A 20181-nucleotide genomic window follows, 5' to 3' on the forward strand; every position below is an offset into this window, starting at 1 on the left:
AATATTGATTGAAAGAGTCTGAAGAAAAATACTGCCTTAAATCGACATCCTATCAAGTAACAACAATGTGGGAAAATGACTCCTCGGAGCTGCTACAGGTCTGAGCTATCCTGGGAACTACACGAGCATAAGAAGTCAAATGCACTGACCTGAATAAGAATGAAGCCATTTTGGACAGCTGAAATTTAATGCGGTGCCTGAATAAAAAGGCTTTCCAGTTCTCTGGGAGTAAATGTGAATAACTTACTGTTTCTTGGCTGAAATCATGGTGTTAAGAGTAGGCAGCAGCATTACGCAGCATGCTCTTCATTACTGATGTCGATTTTGATACAGTCCCAGTGGGACTATAGAAAACCCTGCCCATTATGTTGTAGAACAATAGGATCACTGCAAAAGAAAGACACCAAGCGTGAACATGCCAAACTCTTCAAGCTGAAATTGGAGAGGAATTAAACATTCAGGAATGAACATCCTCAAACCTTGAGGTGGTCAGAGTCAATATTCAGATTTGTGTGGTTTGACTTTTTAATCATCTTTCATTATGTCTGTATCCTAATTCCTGCAAGGATGACAGATTGCTGCCCTGCTGAAATGCCATTACATTAGTGAAATTGTGTTTTGGAGCCCTAAGACTGTTTGAACACTGAATACCAGCAGTGCCATTTTGGGCCACAATGCCAATCCATCAAGCCCCTGGTTCTTGTCTTCAGTAGTGGTGGCTGACTGGCTGAGTTCAAGACAGAAGAGTGATTTTTTTTTTTGAGTGGTATTTGGATCAAGGCATGTTTACAGCATACGTTTCTATGGACCACTTCCTAGGACAGTACAGCTGTTAAGGAAATGCTGATGCCTTTTTGCCCAGACTTTCTGATAGCCATTGGGGTTTCATTAATTTTATCAATGGTAACTTTATTGATTAAAAGTCAGACTCCTCTTCCAGTGTCCATTTGCAGAGAAGTTAATAGTGAATGAACACTATCTATTTCTTTTAGTAAACTATTGATCCTGAATAGCCAATTTTTGCCAAGCTGCCTACTTGGAGAGGGCCATTGGGTACTGTAAGCACTGAGTTGATCCCTTATTTTTTGAGTGGCTTGGTACAAGCATTTACAGTTTCTGTCACTGAGAAAGAATACTTCTAGGTCTTTCCCATTGGTTACTGAATACAAACCATCCTCATTTAACTATATCATGAGGGTAATAAATACATCAGAGGGGTAAGCACCAGGGAGGAAGAACAACTATTTAAACTGGACAATGTTGGCATGAGAACAAATGAGTGTAAGCTGGCCGTAAATATACTTGGGATGAAATTTGGAAGAAGGTTTCTAGCCATCAGAGGAGAGAATTTGTTTCAATTCAAGGAGTGTGGGAAAGAAACTGAATTTCCCCTAAGATGGTAAGTGTATATGAGGGATTATGTCACAACTGCAATCAGCAGTTCTAGAGATCCCTTCCCAATCTGCTGATTTTTGTCACCCTACTTCAGTTAATTTTTTTAAAGGGCTTCCTGTGCAGTTACTTGAAAACAATTAGAATTGCAGCTTTGGACAAAAGATTTCAGATTTTAAATTACTTCTTGAATATATTCAGAACAGCTGACAGCACCAACTGAAAAGCAATGTTAAGAACAAATAACACCCCCCCCCCCCAAAAAAAACCAAACCCTGACTAGCAGCATTCTGCACTCCCCACTTCCTACACTAAAAATAAAGTCATTGGAAACTGAAATTTGGAAAGAAAATCATGTCACTAGATAACGAACTGCAGGGAGAAGGTAATAAGTCTTTCATGTCTCATCTCTAAAAACCTGATGATGAAACTTGGAGGTTCTGTGAGGGCTTTGAGCCTGGCTTGTGTTTGGAGCTGTTATGGCTCTTCTGAAATGTGAGACTTCTCCAGCCAGTGGAGTGCAACTCCTGGTGTTCATGCCCCTCAGTCCATGTTGTTGTTCTGGAGTGACTTTCCAGCAGAGCACATGAGAAACAGCCGTTTGGGGTTTTGCTTGCTTGCTTTCTGAAGTTCACTTCTAAATCCTTAGTGTTTTCAGTAGCTTCCTCCCCCAGTGCTGTCAGAGTTCCTTCTCTCCCCTGGCACAATGAAGTTCAGCAGAAGTATCTCAAAACTTCATGACTGTGTATGTCTAGTTCAGGACTTGCATATTTTCTTTCTTCACAGCCTCCCAGTTTGAATCTATGGGCAAGTCTGTCTTCAATGTGAAACGTTTTTTTTCTTCCCTGATTCTTTGCCCCCACAAATTGTTTCCAGGCCCTTGGCAGACTGGTCACCTGGAGGATCCCTGAGCGCTCCCCCGTGGGGCTTGCCTCTCACTAAGCCCCAGATAACACACCCAACATATCTTGCATGTGTATGTTTGCTTTTCTCCATAAAATGCCTTTGTTTGGACGGAACTTACAGTAGAGCAGGCCAGGAATTTGCCAAAACTAGCTTTTCATGGTCGGGGGGGAAAGTTTGCCACTTGCTGAAGCTGAAGTTTTGTGCAGGGGAATGCTGTTTCCCACTAAACTTTCACTGTAATTATTTGAGCCAGGGTGGAATTTCTGGGCAAAATTAAAAGATGAAAGTTCAAGTGAGGCCAAATCTTTTGTTTTCTTCTCTCAAGATGTTTGACTGGAGCCTTTGTTGCATCCTAAAGGCACAACTGGTGTGTCTGCAGATCACCTCTTCAACCTGCTCACAGTTGCTTTTATCTTTTTATCTTTTTTTTTTTTTTTGGAGTCCTTTAGTTGTGATCAGCCTCCCCATTGGTTCTAAGTTATCTTCATAATCAGCACTTTAGTCCTCAGTTATAGGAACTGTGTGGTTTAATACAGGGTGACCAAGTGGTGTGGAACAGAAACTGGTAGGAATTAAATAATTTGCCCCTGGTCCCTGTCTGTGGACCGTGGGGTGAAAGCAAAGATTTTTTTTTTCTTGTTTTCTCCCCAAACCTGTCTGCTCCGATCTGTTCTCTCCCCCAAATAACCCAGTTTCAGAAGATTTGGCTTCTTATCACTGTATAGCAAATCTGAAACTGCTATTAAATTGGGCAGTTTTTCTGAACTTATTCTGGCAGCGTAGCTATAAGGTCACTTGATTTGTGTTTAGTAATAACATTGGAAATACAGAAATAGTAAGGAGGCTTAAATTGATGTCGCTGGCCTCTGCTAGAGAACTGCATGTAGAGGGCATTGCAAGCCACTAGGAAAGCTGAAGTTGTTAGATATTTTGGTATGCCTTTACAATCAGATTTTCTCCCATGATATAACCTGATTTTACTGCAACTTCTGCTGCCTTCTATAATCTCTTTTAATGGTCAAAATGATAAATTACCCTGTCTTGGAGATGTTTACAGTTCCCAGTGCGCTGAGGGTGGAACAGATGCTGGCGTTCCCATCTTCCAGTTGTTCTCTAAAGAGGCTGTTACTGGCCATGAGGAGACTTTGTCAGTCGGTGACCCACGCTAATAAACATTCGTAGGAGCCCCTAAGCGATGGGACGTGTAAGCAGAGCCTCTGAGATTGATTTTAACGGCTTTTCGTAGCCAGTTTCCCTCCTTCCCTCCCTCTCTCTTGTTTTTCCAAATGTACTGTAGGAATAAACTGAAAAGCACTGTATATGTTATAAGCCCACAAGGAAATGAGCCAGAAAGTGATAGGGTAAGTCTGAGTTATTAAAGTTGGGTCATACCCTGAAGGAGATTACAGCAAGATGAGCCAATACAAATATACACTGTATTTCTGTCATATGTCTTAATACCCTGGGTGGCCTGCAGTCAATTAACAGGACGAGGGGAGAAAAGTAGAGTACAGGAGTATTACAGGCTCCAACTCCAGCTGGTTGTAACCCACTTCTCATTAACTGACTCTTTCTCTGTATACCAGAGTTTGATATTAGTGTGGTGTAAATCTGGAGTAATGCCTCTACTTATGCGTTCTACTGAATCAAAATCACGCTGATATTGGAGTCTGTCCCTCCTGCTGCTTTTCTTGCTGAATGTTCTTAATCTGCTAGGTATCAAATGGAGGTTTTCACTCAAGCAGTTGGGCATGATAAGAAAATCCACGCTACATTAAAAGCAAATCAGCGTTTAAAACAGCCAGTCTGCTTTACAGGTTTTCTACATTAAGACCTTGATCCCTGGATAACCTGTAAGGGAAGACATACCAAGGTTTTGGAGAAGGATTCATAATGCTGGAAGACATTACCATATTGGCCATGAGTACAGAGCACATTATCTCTTAAGATGTAGAGCCAAATCCTGTTTTTTATTAAACTAGTGCAAATCTGGGAAACACTACTTTCAGTGCATTCACTCAAGGTTTGTTCCCAGTGTAATAAGAAACAGCACTGGTGCGAGGATTAAACCATCAACCCAGAGAGAGTTAAATCCTACTGTTATTCCAGGTGTATATGCAGGTGTAATCCTGGCTTAGGGCAAAAATCAGGGTTGAAACTAAGCTGCTCTGTCCAAAACCCAAAGGGATTTGCCCATAGTATGGCCTCCTTAAGCAGCCTGCGGAGAACTAGAGCCTTGTCCTCTTCCCCTGCCTGGGAGTAAGTCATGGCTGGCCCTCAAGGATGAGGGCGGCAGGACGGTGCTGCTGCCTCTGGCAACTCTTGAGCAGGGCTTTGCAGCCATCCTGGCATGTCAAGGTGCAAGGTGATCTTAGTGTAAAGCTGAGCCAGCTCTTGGGTTGATTCAAACGCCTTTTCACGCTCTGGGTCCTTACGGCTTCAGCTCAGCGATGCCCTGTGGGGCGGGCTGTGCACCCCAGAGCGATGTCCAACCCCTTAGGGCCAAAGTGGCCCCAAATGACTCTTGAGCAGCCAGACATCAGAAGTATTTCTAGAGCTTAGCAGTAGCTCTCCAAAGGCAAACTGCTGTCATTTTTATTTTATTTTGCTTTTTTTTTCTGGCAGTAGCTCAAAGTTAGGCTATGTGAAATGGCACCGCTGGCCAGAGGAGCAGCTACCGGGGGGATGCAGGGCTGGCCCAAGGGCGATGCAGGGGCGCGAGAGGCAGCAATGACTTCTGAACGCAAGTGCCAGAGGAGTCTCAAGCTGGAGAAGAGCCCGGGGCGCGCGTGTGCTCGGTCTCAGGGTGCGGGGGCCCGCGGCCGGTGCCCGCCGGGGCTGCGGGGCAGGATGCTTGAGGGGAGGCTCCCGGCTCCCCCCCCACCTCACCCTAACGCTGCAAAAACAAGCAAAACACCAGGGAAGGGAAAAGAAAGCCTTCGAAAACTCCGCTTGTTTTGCTTTGCCTATCGCAAATCTAAACACAATATTTTCTCATTCTTGGGCCCGTCTCAGTTTGTGACAGTACAATCGGAGGCCAGCGCCCGGAGCGCATTGTCTGGAGGCGCTTACCGAGGAAATCGAGGGTTTGCTCAGCGACTGTAAATATCCTCCCGCCGTGGAGCGTGTTTGTTCTGCGGCCGCCGCGGGCCGCGGGACACCCTGGCACCAGGTTCGCGCTGGGAAAGATCCGCCGGGCCGATAAGGACGGGAGCGCGGTCCACCCCCGGCAAAACCCCGGGGGGTTTCTCCGTTAATGGCTCGGAGGGGCGGCGAGGGCTGTGAGTGGTGTCCTGGGTCCTCAGCCAGGACAAAGACATCTGTTTGCAGGAGAAAGAAGGGTTTAGAGAAAACGGCCGTTTTTCTAAAAGGCTGGAAGTAAAAGCAGAGAAAAGCAGAAGCGCTGTTTCAGGTAGCAGGGGTGGCCGTGGGGGTGCCGGGGGACGCGGAGGAGCGGGCTGGGCAGCCCAACGCCTGGGATGTGCAATAACCGCTATGGGAAATCAGCCTGAACCTCTCTTAGGGCTTTGGAGGGATACGGTCACAGGGTTTTTCCCTCCTGATGCCACGTGCCTATGGAGATCTCGGATAATAGGTATACCAAGGTGGGACGGCTCGTTATCTGCGTGCAGCGGCTGGTAAACCGAGGCACGGCTCATCTTTGGGATGACCGAGATCCCGAAGGACCAAAGCCCTCCCTAACGACCAGGTGGATATAACTGATATGGAGCCAGTTAGGGCTCTGCTGCCAAAACCCGCAGCCTTGCCCTTCTCCCTGGGCAGCTCCCCGAGGGCGGCGAGCCTCCCCGCGGCGCGGCGTGCTGCTCAGTGCCAGCGCTGGCACGGAGCTGCGACCCGAAACCAGACGGCCCAGCCCTCGTCCTTGGCTTTTGGCCTCGTAACACCTAATTTTCTTGCTAACGGCCTGGGATTGCTTTCCCCCTGCCGCAGGCGGTTGTCTGTCCTGCTGAGCCCCACGTCGTTTGTCTTCGTGCGTTTAGGCCTTCGCTCCCAGGAAGGGCATGCCAAAAACCGCCGCTTTGGCGGAAAGGAGCCACCTGGCTTTGTGCGGAGCAAACCCACAGTAGCGTGCTCTGCCATTAAGGGTTTTCTTCCCAAAGCCCAGTATAAACAGTCTCTGCTTGGAGGAACATATTAATAAATCAAACCCAGCTTCAGTGAACCCGCCTTGGAGGAGCTGGATATGATGCACACGCTAGAAATGTCCCTGCGGCTCTTGAACTCCATCCTGGTGCTGCGAAGTGAAGCGTCATTGTCTCGGCCTTGTCTGCTAACTCAAGGCCGTGCTCGGGGCGCGCACCCCTCCCACGGGCGCTAGTTCCAGCCTTTGCTTTAACTCTGGAAAGCCTCTTGGAGACCTTCTCTGTTTCACTCCCTCAAGGAGATAAAAACCTTCTCAGCGCTGCAAAAGTTTGCTGTTGCTGGGAGCGGGTACCACGCTACGGCTCGGCTGCGAGTAGAGACAAAGTCATGCTGTTTCCATAACTGGCAGGGGGAGGAAAACGCTCAAGAAATATTTACCTACTGAAAACTTAATTTCAATATATATTCCTTGCTAAAGAGCCAGTGACTGGAGTCTGTTCTCTGTTATACAGCGTGAATCTAGAAAGCACACCAAATTCTGCTCCCCCTTAAAGGTTGGGTTATGTTACGAAAATCAGCAGAGTTATTCCAAATGAGCAGTGACATAATTGAGAGCAGAATAGGACCCGGCAGCTCTGCTGACAGCAGCCGAGCTGGTACAACTTGACATGACCAACCCAGAGCAGGACGTGAACAACCGGCTCCTACGTCTCTTGTCTGACGGCCACCTCCACCCCGCGGGTGGTGGAGGCTGACTCGGACGCCGTTGCTGTCGTCCTGTGAACGTGGCTGCGTTCCCGCAGGCTGCCCAGGCGCTCGCTGCGCGCGCGTCGGCGTGCAAGGGCGTTTCGCTATAAACGTTCCTTTGCACCATCTGCCGTGGAAGACGCGAGTAAAAGCAGCAAATCGCAGCAAGCGCATAGGACCTGCGCGTTTCCTCGCCCTTTGACACGTGCGCTAGGAAAAGCCGTTTATCCCAGCGAAACGGCTCTGCTCGAGGCCTTGCCCAGCCCTGCTGTTTTGACTTATTTCATTTGTCCTGCTGCACAGGAAAAAGCAAAGCTTCTGCTTAAATAACAAGCTGAACTATTTTACATGGGGAATTCACCAAAGATGGGATGATTTTGCTTACGCTAGCTCTTTCTAGCAGTCAGTGAAGGGATGTGCTCTTATCCGAGCCAGCCTGGTCCTGGGAGGGATGAAGTGGCCAAAGGCTTTGGGCAGGAACGGGCGCCGGAGGCAGACAAAACCCTTTGCGTGGGGTTCCCAAAACTTGCTCCTATGGAGCCGAAAATGCAGGTCCCAGGGGCAACCTGAACCTGGACTGGCTCTGGCAGAGGTCGGAGCGTGCTGTTCCCACCAGCTCTTCATAAACATGGGCTGATGTTTCTCATGTGGCTTTTTCCAGCGAAAAGTGCAGATTTGGTCATGCCAGGATGTCTTCTGAGCTTATGTTGCATTTGCTGAAGCCTTTGTTTAGATTTTTAGAGGTTTTTTTTGTCTAAAAATAACTTCAATGTTCTCTTCGAACGTTTTCAAAATGAAGGTGTTGCCCCATTTCAGGACAGAGGGTGGTGGAAAGAGCAGCTTCAGCATTTCCTTCAATTGAATAATGAAAAAAGAAAGAAAGAAAGAAAGAAAAACCCTAGAACCACAAAATTTCACATGAAATGTTTGGATTTGTTCAGCAAATTTTTCAGTCAGCCTGAAATAAAATTTCCAGATTGCCACTCTCCTCACAAACTTAGACACCATAGTCTGCGCTAACACACACGCTGGGACAGAACGGACTATTGCCACGTTAATTCCTCACTAACTCAGTAGGTATGCTCAGATTTTACTTTAATGATTGCAGAATTGTTCGATTTAATTTCCCTTCATTTATCATCCTATTCAGTCCTTAAAATTGCTTGAGGAGAATATATGGTAGAGGGAAAAAAACCCTGGGCAGGAGTAAGCGGGGTGCTCCACTGGGGTCTTAGGCAGGGTTCAAGAGCTCAAACGTGATTAACATGGCCAGCGTCCCGGTGCCGACCCTTTGTGCGGGGTTCAGCCTTGCCTTTTGAGTGGAATTCAGGTTTTGAGCTCATTTAGTCCCTGGGATTCTTACGGGCTTTGAAGAGGATTGCCAGTTCTGTTCCTTCATTTGGAGAGGTTGCTGGATGTTTTATGAGCAGCAGTAGCATTAAAGCTCCACATCCGTAGCCGAAGTGCTGTGTAAATGGCAATTACGTTTTCGTGTCTAGCTGTCTGTATCAGGAGATGGAAAAGAGATGCAGAAAGGCAAATTAAATATGAAACCCTAACTCTGCTTAGGAAGCGTCTTAGTTATTTGTAAGTTAAAAAAGGGGGAACGACGAAAACGCCAGGACAGTGTAACTCAGTTAAAGGCTGCGCAGACCGTGTGTGCCTCGAGCGTCCGCGCGGGACGGCCGAGGGAGCCCGCGGGAGCCAAGCAGCAGCCCTTTCCCGTGCACCGCGAGAGCCCGGCGGCAGGGCCGGACCCTGGGTGCGGTGGGGCGGGAGGCTGGCAACGCAGAAGTATTGGGATGGGTTGTGCAAGCAATAGTAGCAGAGACTCTCTGATTCAAGATCGCTCCTGCTCTGGAAGGTGGCTGGGTAAAACTGGCTCAGCAAAACCATCTTGTTCAAGGAGTCTTCTCCAAAGGTACGTCTGGGACCTGTTCCCTAGTTTAGGAATCTTATTTTTGCTTTTCCCTTCCTTTCTGTTTGCCCTGGTGCTGGTGTCACCGGTGGGATAGGGAGCTGAGGTCCCTTCTGGCTAATCCAACCTCATGAAAACAGAGCGGTGCTAGGGCTGACGGGGCTTTCGCTACAGCCGTGCGACTTGCCAGAGCTGTGGGGACAACCGTGCTGATCCATCCTGGGACCCCCGGGACCCGGAGAGCTCGTGACTCGCGCCTGGGGCGTCTGGCCGCGAGACAGCTCAGGAAATGCCCTGCAGCTGCATTGCAGGGGGGACCAAGCGGCCATGGGAAAGGATGGTCCAGGTCACGGAGGGAGGAAATAAAGTCCTGGATGTCTTGTGTGACCTTGAACAGCTCATACAGCCCATATACGAGATTTCCCACATATGAGCGCCTTACGAAGCAGAGGTGTTAAGGTGGTGTTGCTAATGCCACAGGGCCCGGGGAAGGACTTCCACGAGACATCCCAGGCAGCACCGTGAATCGACGGCATTGCTGCGCCGCTCTTGAAATGCCCAGGACGCTTTCGGCCCTGGCGAGCTGAAGGCCAGATCTGGGTGAAAGCCTAACGCTGCGGCTGGTGAGCCTGGCCCCAGGGGCTGTGTGATTTGTCTGGCTCTTCCCGCGCTTGCCCGTCGTTAAACTTGACGGACCTCAGCTCCCTCGCTAGCTGGATGCTGCCTCCTGAGCAGCGCTGGGGCGGTGGGACAGGACTTGTGGTGTTGGCGGTTATGAATAACGAGCGCCGAACCGAATCGACTCCCTGGAACTTTCCTTGCAGCCCTTCGCTCTCCGCCGGGGCAGCCCAGGGAGCTCGTGCCGCCCGTGCGCGAATGCAAACTGCAAGGGGCGCGCGGCTGGGGGCATCGGATTTTTCTCAGCTTTCAGATTTCACAAGAATTTGGATTACACTTTCCCTGGAGAGAGAGAAGAAAATAATCAGTATTTGCTGCCGTTTGGCAAGCCGGAGAGGAGAAGGGGCACGCGGGCCAGCCCTGCAATCCTCCCCGCTTGCCCAGCACCACCAGCAATCTTGCTTCCCTAGAAGTTTTAAATGGAATAACTTGTTTCAGCACTTAATTTGGCTGCGAGCTCCTTTGAAACAGGCTTATGAGCCTGGCTTTTAATGAGCTGAGAAAATGTGAGGTCTTCTGCACCCAGGCTTGACGTTCACTAGAAATTCAGCTCTTCCTAGCGATATGTTTTGTGCAAGCAAATGAGAGATTCAAACAAGAGAAGGGTTCAAATCCCCGGACAGTGCACAAGGAGGGTGCCCCAGTGGGAGCTTCAGGGCAAGGAGCAAGGGCACCGCGTGGGCACTTGGTCCCCTCCACCCATCCTGGGCTCGGTACCGTAGGTCCCTAATTTTGGAGCCTGGGTCACGACGAGGTGCTGCAACTGCTGAATCAGCCAGCAACGGGACTGGAACAAGCCCGGTCCCTGAGTCACCGTGAATCACATCCGCTGCATGCAGGGGTGCACCGCTCCTCTTTGATGTGAACTTTCTTTATGATCCCGTGGAAACAGTTTCCCCTGATTAAATCAAAGGAAAAGCATCATTGGGGCTTGGGGCCTCAGTTAGCAGGAAAAGCAAACTCCAAGTATAAGCATTTAAACCCATTTCTGGCAGGACACGCTGAGCTCTGCTTCACGCGGCCAAGAGCTCCCACGTGGCACAGAGTGTTTGCGAATGACACGACGGAGCTGGTCACAAAAATTGCCTCGACGTGTCTCTGAAATGGCCAGACACAACCAGCAAAACCCTGCATCTGCTCATGCAGCAGCTCTGCCATCCCCAGCAGGGCTACCGGGCTCCCTCCAGAAGGGGTAATTGCTACATATAGTCCAATCCAAGAGCCATTGACAGCATTCAGCAAAGTCCCAGTAATTTTAATTGGCTTTTACAGAAACCTGCAGGCAAGTTGATATGCTAACTGACCAATTCAGCAAAGCACTTAAGCACATACTTGAAGCTAAACAGCTTTTTAAGTGCTTTTATGAGCTGGAGCCAAGACCAGTGAATGCACCAGATCCTTCTTCCTTGGCCTAAAATCAGCAGCGACTTCAGCATAGTCCAACACAACAGCATCTTCAGATCACTTTTTTTCTTCCTTGTTTGCATGAGTCAGTGAGCTGAGTTCAGAGCATTTAAACATGTTGCTTTTGTCGCCTGCTTGCGGGACTGTGTTGCGCTGGGAACGCGCCGTAGCCCTTGGCCACCCGTCCCCGAAACGAGTGCTGCTGCTCTGAAATCCTCCCCAGATGCTGTGCTTTAACCCCCATATTCAACCCACTTTTGCCCATCCTAGTGACCCACTTGTTCTTTTTCTCCTAAATTTCTTCCGGTCCTTATGAAGCTCTTGTTTGAGAAGTTTAAATTGAGGCTGTAGATCTTGAATGTGTGTGTTAATGGATACAAGCAAGAGGGAGCTACACATCTCATCTCAACCGAAACGTGATCCATGGGTTTTCCTCTAGGATGTATTATTATCAATGATTAATTTCATTAATAACTGCCTGCACTTTTCCTTTGACTCTGTGATTTTTGTTTGGGGTGGTGGTTTATTTCGCATGATAGCTGCTAGGAGGCAGCAAAGGCTACAAACCCGGCTGTAAATCCAAACTGTCAGAAGTCTGTGCCTGGTTGTGAAAACAGAAAAAAAAAAAAAGAAAAGATTATGCAGCCTGGTTTGTTGGCTCCATTTTCCTTCGCTTGAGGCAATTCCCTTTTGCATTTAGAGTCAAGCCGTAGAGGGAGACGGCTGCTGGAAGAGGAGCTTTAATTGAGACACTAATCTCATTTCTGATCTTGCCACTTTTGGCATTACAGGTTATTGACTCTAGCGTTTTTTAACTGGGGAAAAAAGTACACAAACTGGGAATGGAGACTTACTGGGACTCCCACAGAAGACCCTGTTTGGTATACTTTATTTGGGACTTGTTGACAAAAGCGTGTTTTTGCCAGTATGGGGCCAAGTCTACAGCTGAGACACCTCCTGGCCCTCGGGGGTGGATGCCTGCGTGTCCTCAGACTGGGATCAGCCGCCGGAGGTGCGTTTTGGAGAGCCGCGCTGGGGAAACGCCACTCCCCGAGTTAATTTGGCGAGGCCAGACAGAGCCTTTCATCGCTCCTGTTGCGACAAACGAGCAAACACAAATAAAACCAATATAAAGAAAAGTGTTTGGTGAGGCAAGAGAAGTGAAACAATTCATGGCCAGGAAGTGAAGGAAAATAAAACCAAATGGGCTTAAGGGATCCCAGAGAAGCCACCCTCGGCATTCCTTTCACCCGAGGAGCAGTCACATTTCAGGGGCTGAGCCATGCGATTCCTATCAAGGCCCGTGTGGGTTGTGTGGCTGCAGCTCCTAGCTGGCTGAAAACATCCCTTCCAATACGTACGTCTACGGGGACGTGTAAATTATGGTGGGGGAAACAGCCTGGTCAAGCACGTGGCCCTGATCCAGATGAAGACGATGTTTGCTGGCTCTGCTTGCATCCTTCTCATTGCTACATTGCTACTCTTGCTGGCTCTCATAAAATGTTCTTAACTGTTGACGCTCGGGTCATATTTGCTGCAAATCTGGGACGCAGAGGAGGTGCCGTGCAATAGGGCTCTGGGGACGGCTGACGCTGCAGCAGTGATGCTGGGAAGGACGCGGCGTGGGTGAGGACGGGGCAGTACCATGCGTGCTGGTGGGCCCCAGCGCAGCGAACCCAGGGGCTGCTCGGTGCAATGTGGTTCGAGTTACTGCATAATTCTCGCTGCTTTTGTGCAACTTCTGGGAAGAAAGCTCAGGCCTGGCGGTGTGCTCAGGCGGTGCGCTGCTGTGAGCAGGGCTGTCAGGGCATCGCCCACCACGAGCTCTCCCTGCCAAATCCCTCGCCTCCTCCAGGCATGCAAAAACAAGCCTGTTTCGGGAGCTTGGGCTCCTGCAAACACTGCATGCAGCTGCATTACTGAGATTGCATGCACCCAGCCAGGATGCTTCTGTGCACACGTTTCGCTTCATGGCCCATTGCCAAGGTCTTATCCATCATGACTGTCACCTCCAACGCCGGCTACGCTGGATTGCTTTGGACGCAAAGGTGGGAGGGACAGAGTTATGGAAGGAGAGTGCAGTGCCATGGGAGAACAGTGGCGTGGTGCCCACCACCACCCACGTGCTGTCCTCCCTCTCCTCTGCCAGCTTTGATGGACTGAATGGGCAGTTCCTCACCAAGCAATTCTGTGACTAAATCAGTTGCCTTCATTCTGCTTCTTATGGCACCAGACTAGCGCACCTGGAAAAAGTCTGCCTGCAGCACCAGCGTGGTGGGAGAGGGTCACCTGGGTCCTGCCAGAGACTTTTCATCATCTGTGTGTTGGGGCAGAGCAACGTTGGCCGGGAGCAGAGAGTGGTGGAGGGAGCAGGGTTTGATCCCCTTTGAAACCAGCGCGGGCTGCACAGGGCCCAACTGGCCTCTTGCGGCTGCTATCCCTCTGCCTGCTTTCCTAGTGCTGCCATCAATCCTGTTGGTCCAGCAAACCCCAGCCTAGAAGCCCTCCTGAGCAGGTATCTTTGGTCACAAGCCATCTGCCTGGCTAGAATTACTGGGGCAAAGTGAGGGGAAACGGCTGCTTCGCTGCAGCCTGTCGCAGCGAGTGTCCACCTTGCTGTGGTGGCCGGAGGGAGCTCACCCCTGTACCTAGGTGGACACGCATGGGACCGGGCGACCTGCGAGCCTGAAGCCTTCACCCACTCCGCATCCAAGTGCATGCGGTGGACGCTTTTCTCCTAGAGTAAGGAGTGTCTTTTCCACATTTTAATTCAATCCACTTACCCGTGTTTGCAGAATCGACGTCAAACTGGAAAGCCAGCAGGTCTTAGGCTGCCACCCTGAGAGCTGCCCATCACCTGTTCAGAGACAAATGCAAACTGCCACACAATAACTTGTTTTTATATATATGCATGGAATTACTAAGAAAAAAAATTAAGTTTTATTTATTAAACAGTCCTAAGCATTGCTATTGTCTAATCTGTTGGAAAGTGCCAGCTTTGCAAGTTTAGTCTTTCCTGGGCTAAAAGGAATGAGTGTATTATGCAGAATTTCATGTGTTTCTTCTCCCAGTTTGTGGTTGTTGAGTTCAGCAGTTTTTTTGTGTTTTAAGGAATGATTCACTTATTTTTGCTCAGGGCTAGTTCAGTTTCAGCTAGGAGCAGGCCAAGGAGGATATGGGTTTGGTTTTGCAAAACCTCATCAGTGGCTTTCAATTCGCTAATCCAAAACCAGAACTAAAGGGTGGCTTCCATCCAGCTTCTAATTTATCTAAAATCAAATGATCTCAAACCAAAGTGGAGGGCTGGGAACACGGTTCTGATTTTAACCCTCTCTTACTCCATCTTCCCTTTTCAGAAGGAATGAGCGGGAGTTTTTTAAATGACTTCCAAATACCAGAAGGCTTTTGATGGCATCTGTTTAAAGCACTGACATTACCAAGATTTTGTCAGACCTCCCTTGGCTGCTTCATGTGCAGCAGGAGCTGAGCTGGAGGGCAATGCTCTTCCCCAGCATCAGAGGTCAGGCAGATCTGCTCCTGAATCACAGTTTCCCAGCTCAGAAGTGGAGGGATGGGGCTGTTTCCATTTCTTTAAATGTCTGCTGGGAGGTGAGGCGCTTTTTTTTTTTTTTTCCTGATTATGATGATTTCAAGCTGGTTTCGTTTTTCTGGCAAAACTCAGCTATAAGCTGCTTTGGAGGTAAAAATGCTAGAAGTGAGTCTCCGGGTGGGACAAGTTTGTGTCTGGAGCAGCACGGGTGAAGTCTGAGGTTCATGATGTTGGCTTATGCGCCAGCAATAAGACCCATCTGCCTTTTATTATACAAATATCCCCTAGAAGTTCCAGCCGTGAATCCTCTCTCAAGCCCAGCCCTGTCCCAGGGTGTCACTAGGCAAAGGGCATCGTCCCAGTTCTTGCCTGGGAAATAAGGCCTCGACGAAGGAATAGTTTGCTCAAGGAGACACAGCAGAGCCAAAGACCGAATTCAGGTTTTCTGGCTCTCGGTCTGCTCCCTCAGACGCAAGATAACCTTTCACCGCTGGAAGTACGGGAATAGGAGAGAGTTGTGTTTTCCCTGTGCAGTGGCATGGGGAAAACTTTGTGCTCCGGCACAGGCAGACAGTGCACGATATGAGCCGTTTTGGCCCTGTTCTGGCTGTGTCTCCGGTGGATGCTCTCCTGGCTTTACGGGGAGCAAAGCCCTCCGCGCAGCCATCGCCCGCACTGGGAGCAAGTCAAACAGCAGAGTTCATGTCAGAGGATTTGGTTTCCATTCCAGCGGAGATCTCCGAGAGCCTCCAAAACACAGAGCTTCACTGTCTGCAACTGAGCCTGAATTGAACATCTGGTAAAGGTTAGGGTCAAACATATAAATGGGGGAAGCACAGCACATTTCATTAAAATGCTCAATCTGTGACGTCAATTGAACTGATCAAGCCCTTCTGCGTTGCAGTCAGGGAACCATTAACTTTATCCAGTGGAGAGTGTTTATATGGAAAATATGAAGCCAGGAAGTTTCTCCTCATTGTGATATTAAGGCTATCAAAGTAGCTGGTTCTTTTTTTTCACTTGTCTTTTCTTCTTCTCTTTTTTTTTTTTTAACTTTGTATTGCTTTTCTGCCCAATTATCATAACATCAGCCTCTTTACTGGCCCCGAGCCATGCCGTTTCCCCCATCTCAACCAGTCTTGCTGCCACTGCTACTTTTTCCCTCTTGCGCATGCAGATGCCGCAGAAGCCTCTGGCTCCAGACTCAGTGCTCACATTTTACTGAGAGCTTCCTACAACACGTGCACATGCTGGCGCTGGTCCAAAATACACTTGGAAGAATTAAGATTAGGTTTAGGAGTGCAATAAAAAATAACTTCCATGGGAACAAAATTTCTGCTCTTGCAGTTGTTTAAAAATCACGACAGTATGGATAAAACCACATAAAATATCAGAGGACTGATGTGTGACACCCCCAGTGCCCACAGAGCGCTGGGATTTGTGGATTTTTTGGGTAAGACTTTCAAGGCTTTACATTTTTCTCCACTAATTCTGATTCCTTCAAAGCCTGCTCTGTTCCTGCCAGGAAGGCGGCAATCTTGATTTCTGTGCTGCAGAAGAAAAAGCTGCCATTGACTGACTTGATTACAGTGTCTGGCTCTTGGAAACCTGACCGGCAGTAAAATTGAAAGCGTTCATTATATGCAACTCCCCTCCTCACCGTCTTCGACTCATTATTCGGTGCTAAAGCACAGGACTCCCATGGAGGTGGCTGGTTCACCTGGGCAACATGGCTGTATTTCACGTGCGGTCGTCCCTGTTTGAGCTTCTTCAGCTAGGGCAGGTGGTACCTCCTGAAGGCCAGACACTAACTGGGAATTGCACTTTCGTGCTGGCGGTCCCCACCATGACTAGTATCACGGAGCTGAGGCCGAAGTGTCTGGCTTTTGGGGATGGTGAGCTATGGATCTCCTGCGCGGGCCATGTGCTGCAGGTCCTCTGCTGCCGCAGGACCAGTCGCCTCAGCATGCTCAGGGCAATGGGGCTGGAGAGAGATATCTGCTGTCTGCCTGGCCCCGAGGAGGGCAGCAGAGAGGGGATTGCTGGCTGGATGTTTGGCCTGCTGGGCTCCAATTTGCTCACAGCAATAGGTTGTGGACCTTGGTCTCTAAGAGTAAAATTAGTATTAGTCTCAGAAGATCTGTGAGTGCTCTGTAGCTCCCTGGGGCGGCACAACCCCATTTAAGATCCTGAGCCTTATTCCAGGAAAAACAGAATTATAACAAAGGTATTGCCTTCCCTTTTGCAATACTCCCCAGGGTATTTGGCGAACAAGAAGAGGATAGGGAGCAGAGACGGGGCTGTGAGTGGGACCAGGTGGTCTTTGCCCTTTTCCCTGATATTCAGGAGACTTAACAGCTCTTGGTACCTCACTGCCAGCCTAGGATTTCACTCTCGCAGCAACTGAGGGCTAAGATCTCACATGAAGTTTGTGGCTCTGGTGGGCACTGAGCTTCTACATCCTGGATCCATTCCTCTGAGTATCGTTCTCCTTTTGACCAGTCCCTTATATTCTCCTCAGTTTTCCTACCATCTACCAAGAAGTTTTGATCCCTTGTCTTAAATCCTGTGTATGTATTTCTGTTGCTGATTCTCCTAAATTGGTCTTTTCCTGAAATCCTTTTTTCTTAAAGAGGGAGCAAAATACATGCTGCTCTCCTTCCCCTGCAAAGCATACACCTTGACAGTGCTAGTCATGGGCCATGTCAGCCTTGGCTTTCTTGGAGAAAGGCCACCAAAGCAACTTCTTCCTTCTTTGGGAAGGGGGCTCTCTGTAGGGTTGTTTTCTTTTCTTAACTTAAAAGAGCTTTTGTTTTACTTCTGAGCAAGCCCTTTGCTTTCAGTGACCTGATCTCAGGCACACAAAGCAGCTGGGAAAACAAGAGAGCTGTAAAAGCAGCAGTCCACCAAAGACTGGACCAGTGGAAACCATGAGAAAAATGGGTTTCTTGCCATGCGACTGGGTGGTCCACATGGAGCCTCGGTGTCACAGTGTGGGTCTTGTGAAACTTAACACACCTCTGGGCACAAATATCCCCCTGCAGGCTCAGATATCTCATTTGTCTCCTGCTATGTCCCAAGACTTTTCCTAAAGTCACATGCTGCTTTAAAACTCTGGCTCTAGTGAAGCTGCGGGACTGATAACAGTGGGATGGCTACCGTTTGCCACCTGATCTGTGGAGCATCTTAGGAGGCTTTGTCCTGGGATCTGAAAAAAGCCCTTCAGCCTGGCTTAATGAGTCCAGGGTGTACTGAGCAGGGCGTAAGACAGGCTTGTCTGGGGGCAAACCAGCTTCTGCCCTCAGACACAACCACCTCGAGCCTGTACTCAGAGAGTATTTCTGGATACTGTTGGGATGGATAGAAAGCCCTAAAGCAAAACGCTGTACCTTAGAAAAAGATTCATCCTCTATGCTTTTTCCAGATGAATCTGACCTTTAAATCTTAAGTCATCTTCTGTAAATCTTTTTCTTTTTCCTTCTTTTGGTCATAGAAGCCTTCCTCATTGGGTTCTTGTACCCAAGCAATCTTCTAGGAGGCTGGAAAAAATGACTGAAAGCACGGTCTCCTTATTAACTAGTTGGAGTAGCCGTGTGGCAGGCCATAGGTACGTTCAGGTGCTGGTGCTGGGCCAGTCTGCAGAGTCATGTGGCTGTGGATGTAAAACCCTCTGTGAAGGTTTCTGGTGAGCAGAGAGGAGTCGTTGCAGTTAGCTTCCCCCTGCCAGGAAGAAAGAAGAGAGAAGAACAGGGAAAACATCTCCTTTGCTAGACAGCAGTTACATAGGCACTTTTGGATGGAAACATTCGAAACAGTTAAGCTTGGATTTTTGTGTCTCACGAAGGCTTTTGGGGTGGCAGCGTTGCATTACCAGCAAGCAAGGCCTTATCAAGTGGGTAAGTGTGGACAGCTAAGCCGTAAGCCTACGAACAGACATACTCATACACATGAGCCATTCCCTTTACCACTGAAGGAGTGCCCATGTCTGAAATGGGACATTGTGTACAATTGCTTTGCAGCTCAGGACACATTGTTGGGGTTGGAAGGTGTCAGTGTGGGTCGTTCTCTGCCCGTCCGTGTCCCCCCTGAAATGGAGGTGAGGGGGAGATGGGCAACTCTTCTCCCCTCACCACTGCTGAGATACTTGAGCGTCCACTTGATGAGGCAGGCACAAACTTATTTTCAAAGACATGGATGTGAAGTTCTTGAGGTCGTTATCCAGGATGGGTCAGCCAATGTGCTGTTGAAAAAGCATTACAGTATTCAAAGTGAAATCATGTTTTCTCCTTTGAATCATGGCAATCAACTGAAGTACTTCCAGACCAGAGCCAACTGTTTGAAATAGGATATTTGATTTGTTTTGTGTTATTTAGCACTAGGTCTCCATGATGTCTAAGCGAAAAAAAAAAGAAGGAGAGAGGCCAATTTTTTCAAAGTCAAAATGATTTGCCAAGCATGAGAATATGCTTTTGCTCTCTAATTAGATGATCTGCCGGAATAAAGATGAAAACAACACTTGGCTGCACTTCGTTTGCAGAGGTAGTGCCCAAACCTGGACAACACCGACTGTGGGATTCAGACTTTCCATTCCTGGGAGTGAGCCAGACATCACTGACCAGACTTAGCCCTCATGTAACCCAAGTGCAGTCGGTCAAGTGATACCAGAGAGGAGGGTGGCATGTACCAGTCTCACAAAATTTTATTTTGGTTTGGTTATGTCTCTGCTTGAGAGTACAAGAGTCCTGCATAAAATGGGCTCGTTTGGGCAATGGCTGCAGGGCTGCTGAAAGGTATCATTGACTTATGGTCAGAGATGGCATATTTCTAAGGGTTTGACTAGAGCATCTCCATTCTAGGGAATTATTGACTGTCTGGGGATAATTGTGACCAAGATCCACTGAACATTAGAGAAAAGACAAATTTGTTATATTAAATTGAAAATAGATGTCCTTATGCGGTGTGGCACTCAGCCCAAGACCGTAAATTGTTGTAGCTAAATAAATATCTTGAATAACGAATAATTGAATAACCCTTTTCACAGGATGACCTATCTCTGTCATAAATGGTGGATTTAATGCCTGTAGGATTTAAAGCTTAAGCTTTCAAAATTTCCTCTTTGGCCACCTTTGCTCCATTAAGATTAAGTGTGCTGCTCATCAAGAGAAGTTGCTGAGCAATTTCCTAAAAATGTTAGAACTGCTCTCAAAATATCATGTCAGTTTTGCTTCTGGATTGTCTCTACTGAATGGCTACACACAATTAAGTAGCTAGCGCTACTGGGTAGTTAATTACTTTATGACATAAAGTGAAGTAATTTTATTCACATGTGCATGAAGTTGGCCATCTGCTTGAAGATCTGGCAAACTGGGACCTTAGCAGTCACTTGGAGATAGGAAAAGTGATAGTGTTTCTTTACAAGATTTTTTACAACAGTAAAGTAGAAGTAAATGTCAGTTAAAACTGGAGTGTGCCTCTGGCTGGA

This window comes from Struthio camelus, chromosome 19 (genome assembly GCF_040807025.1).
Source record: "Struthio camelus isolate bStrCam1 chromosome 19, bStrCam1.hap1, whole genome shotgun sequence".
Taxonomy (NCBI): Eukaryota; Metazoa; Chordata; class Aves; order Struthioniformes; family Struthionidae; genus Struthio; species Struthio camelus.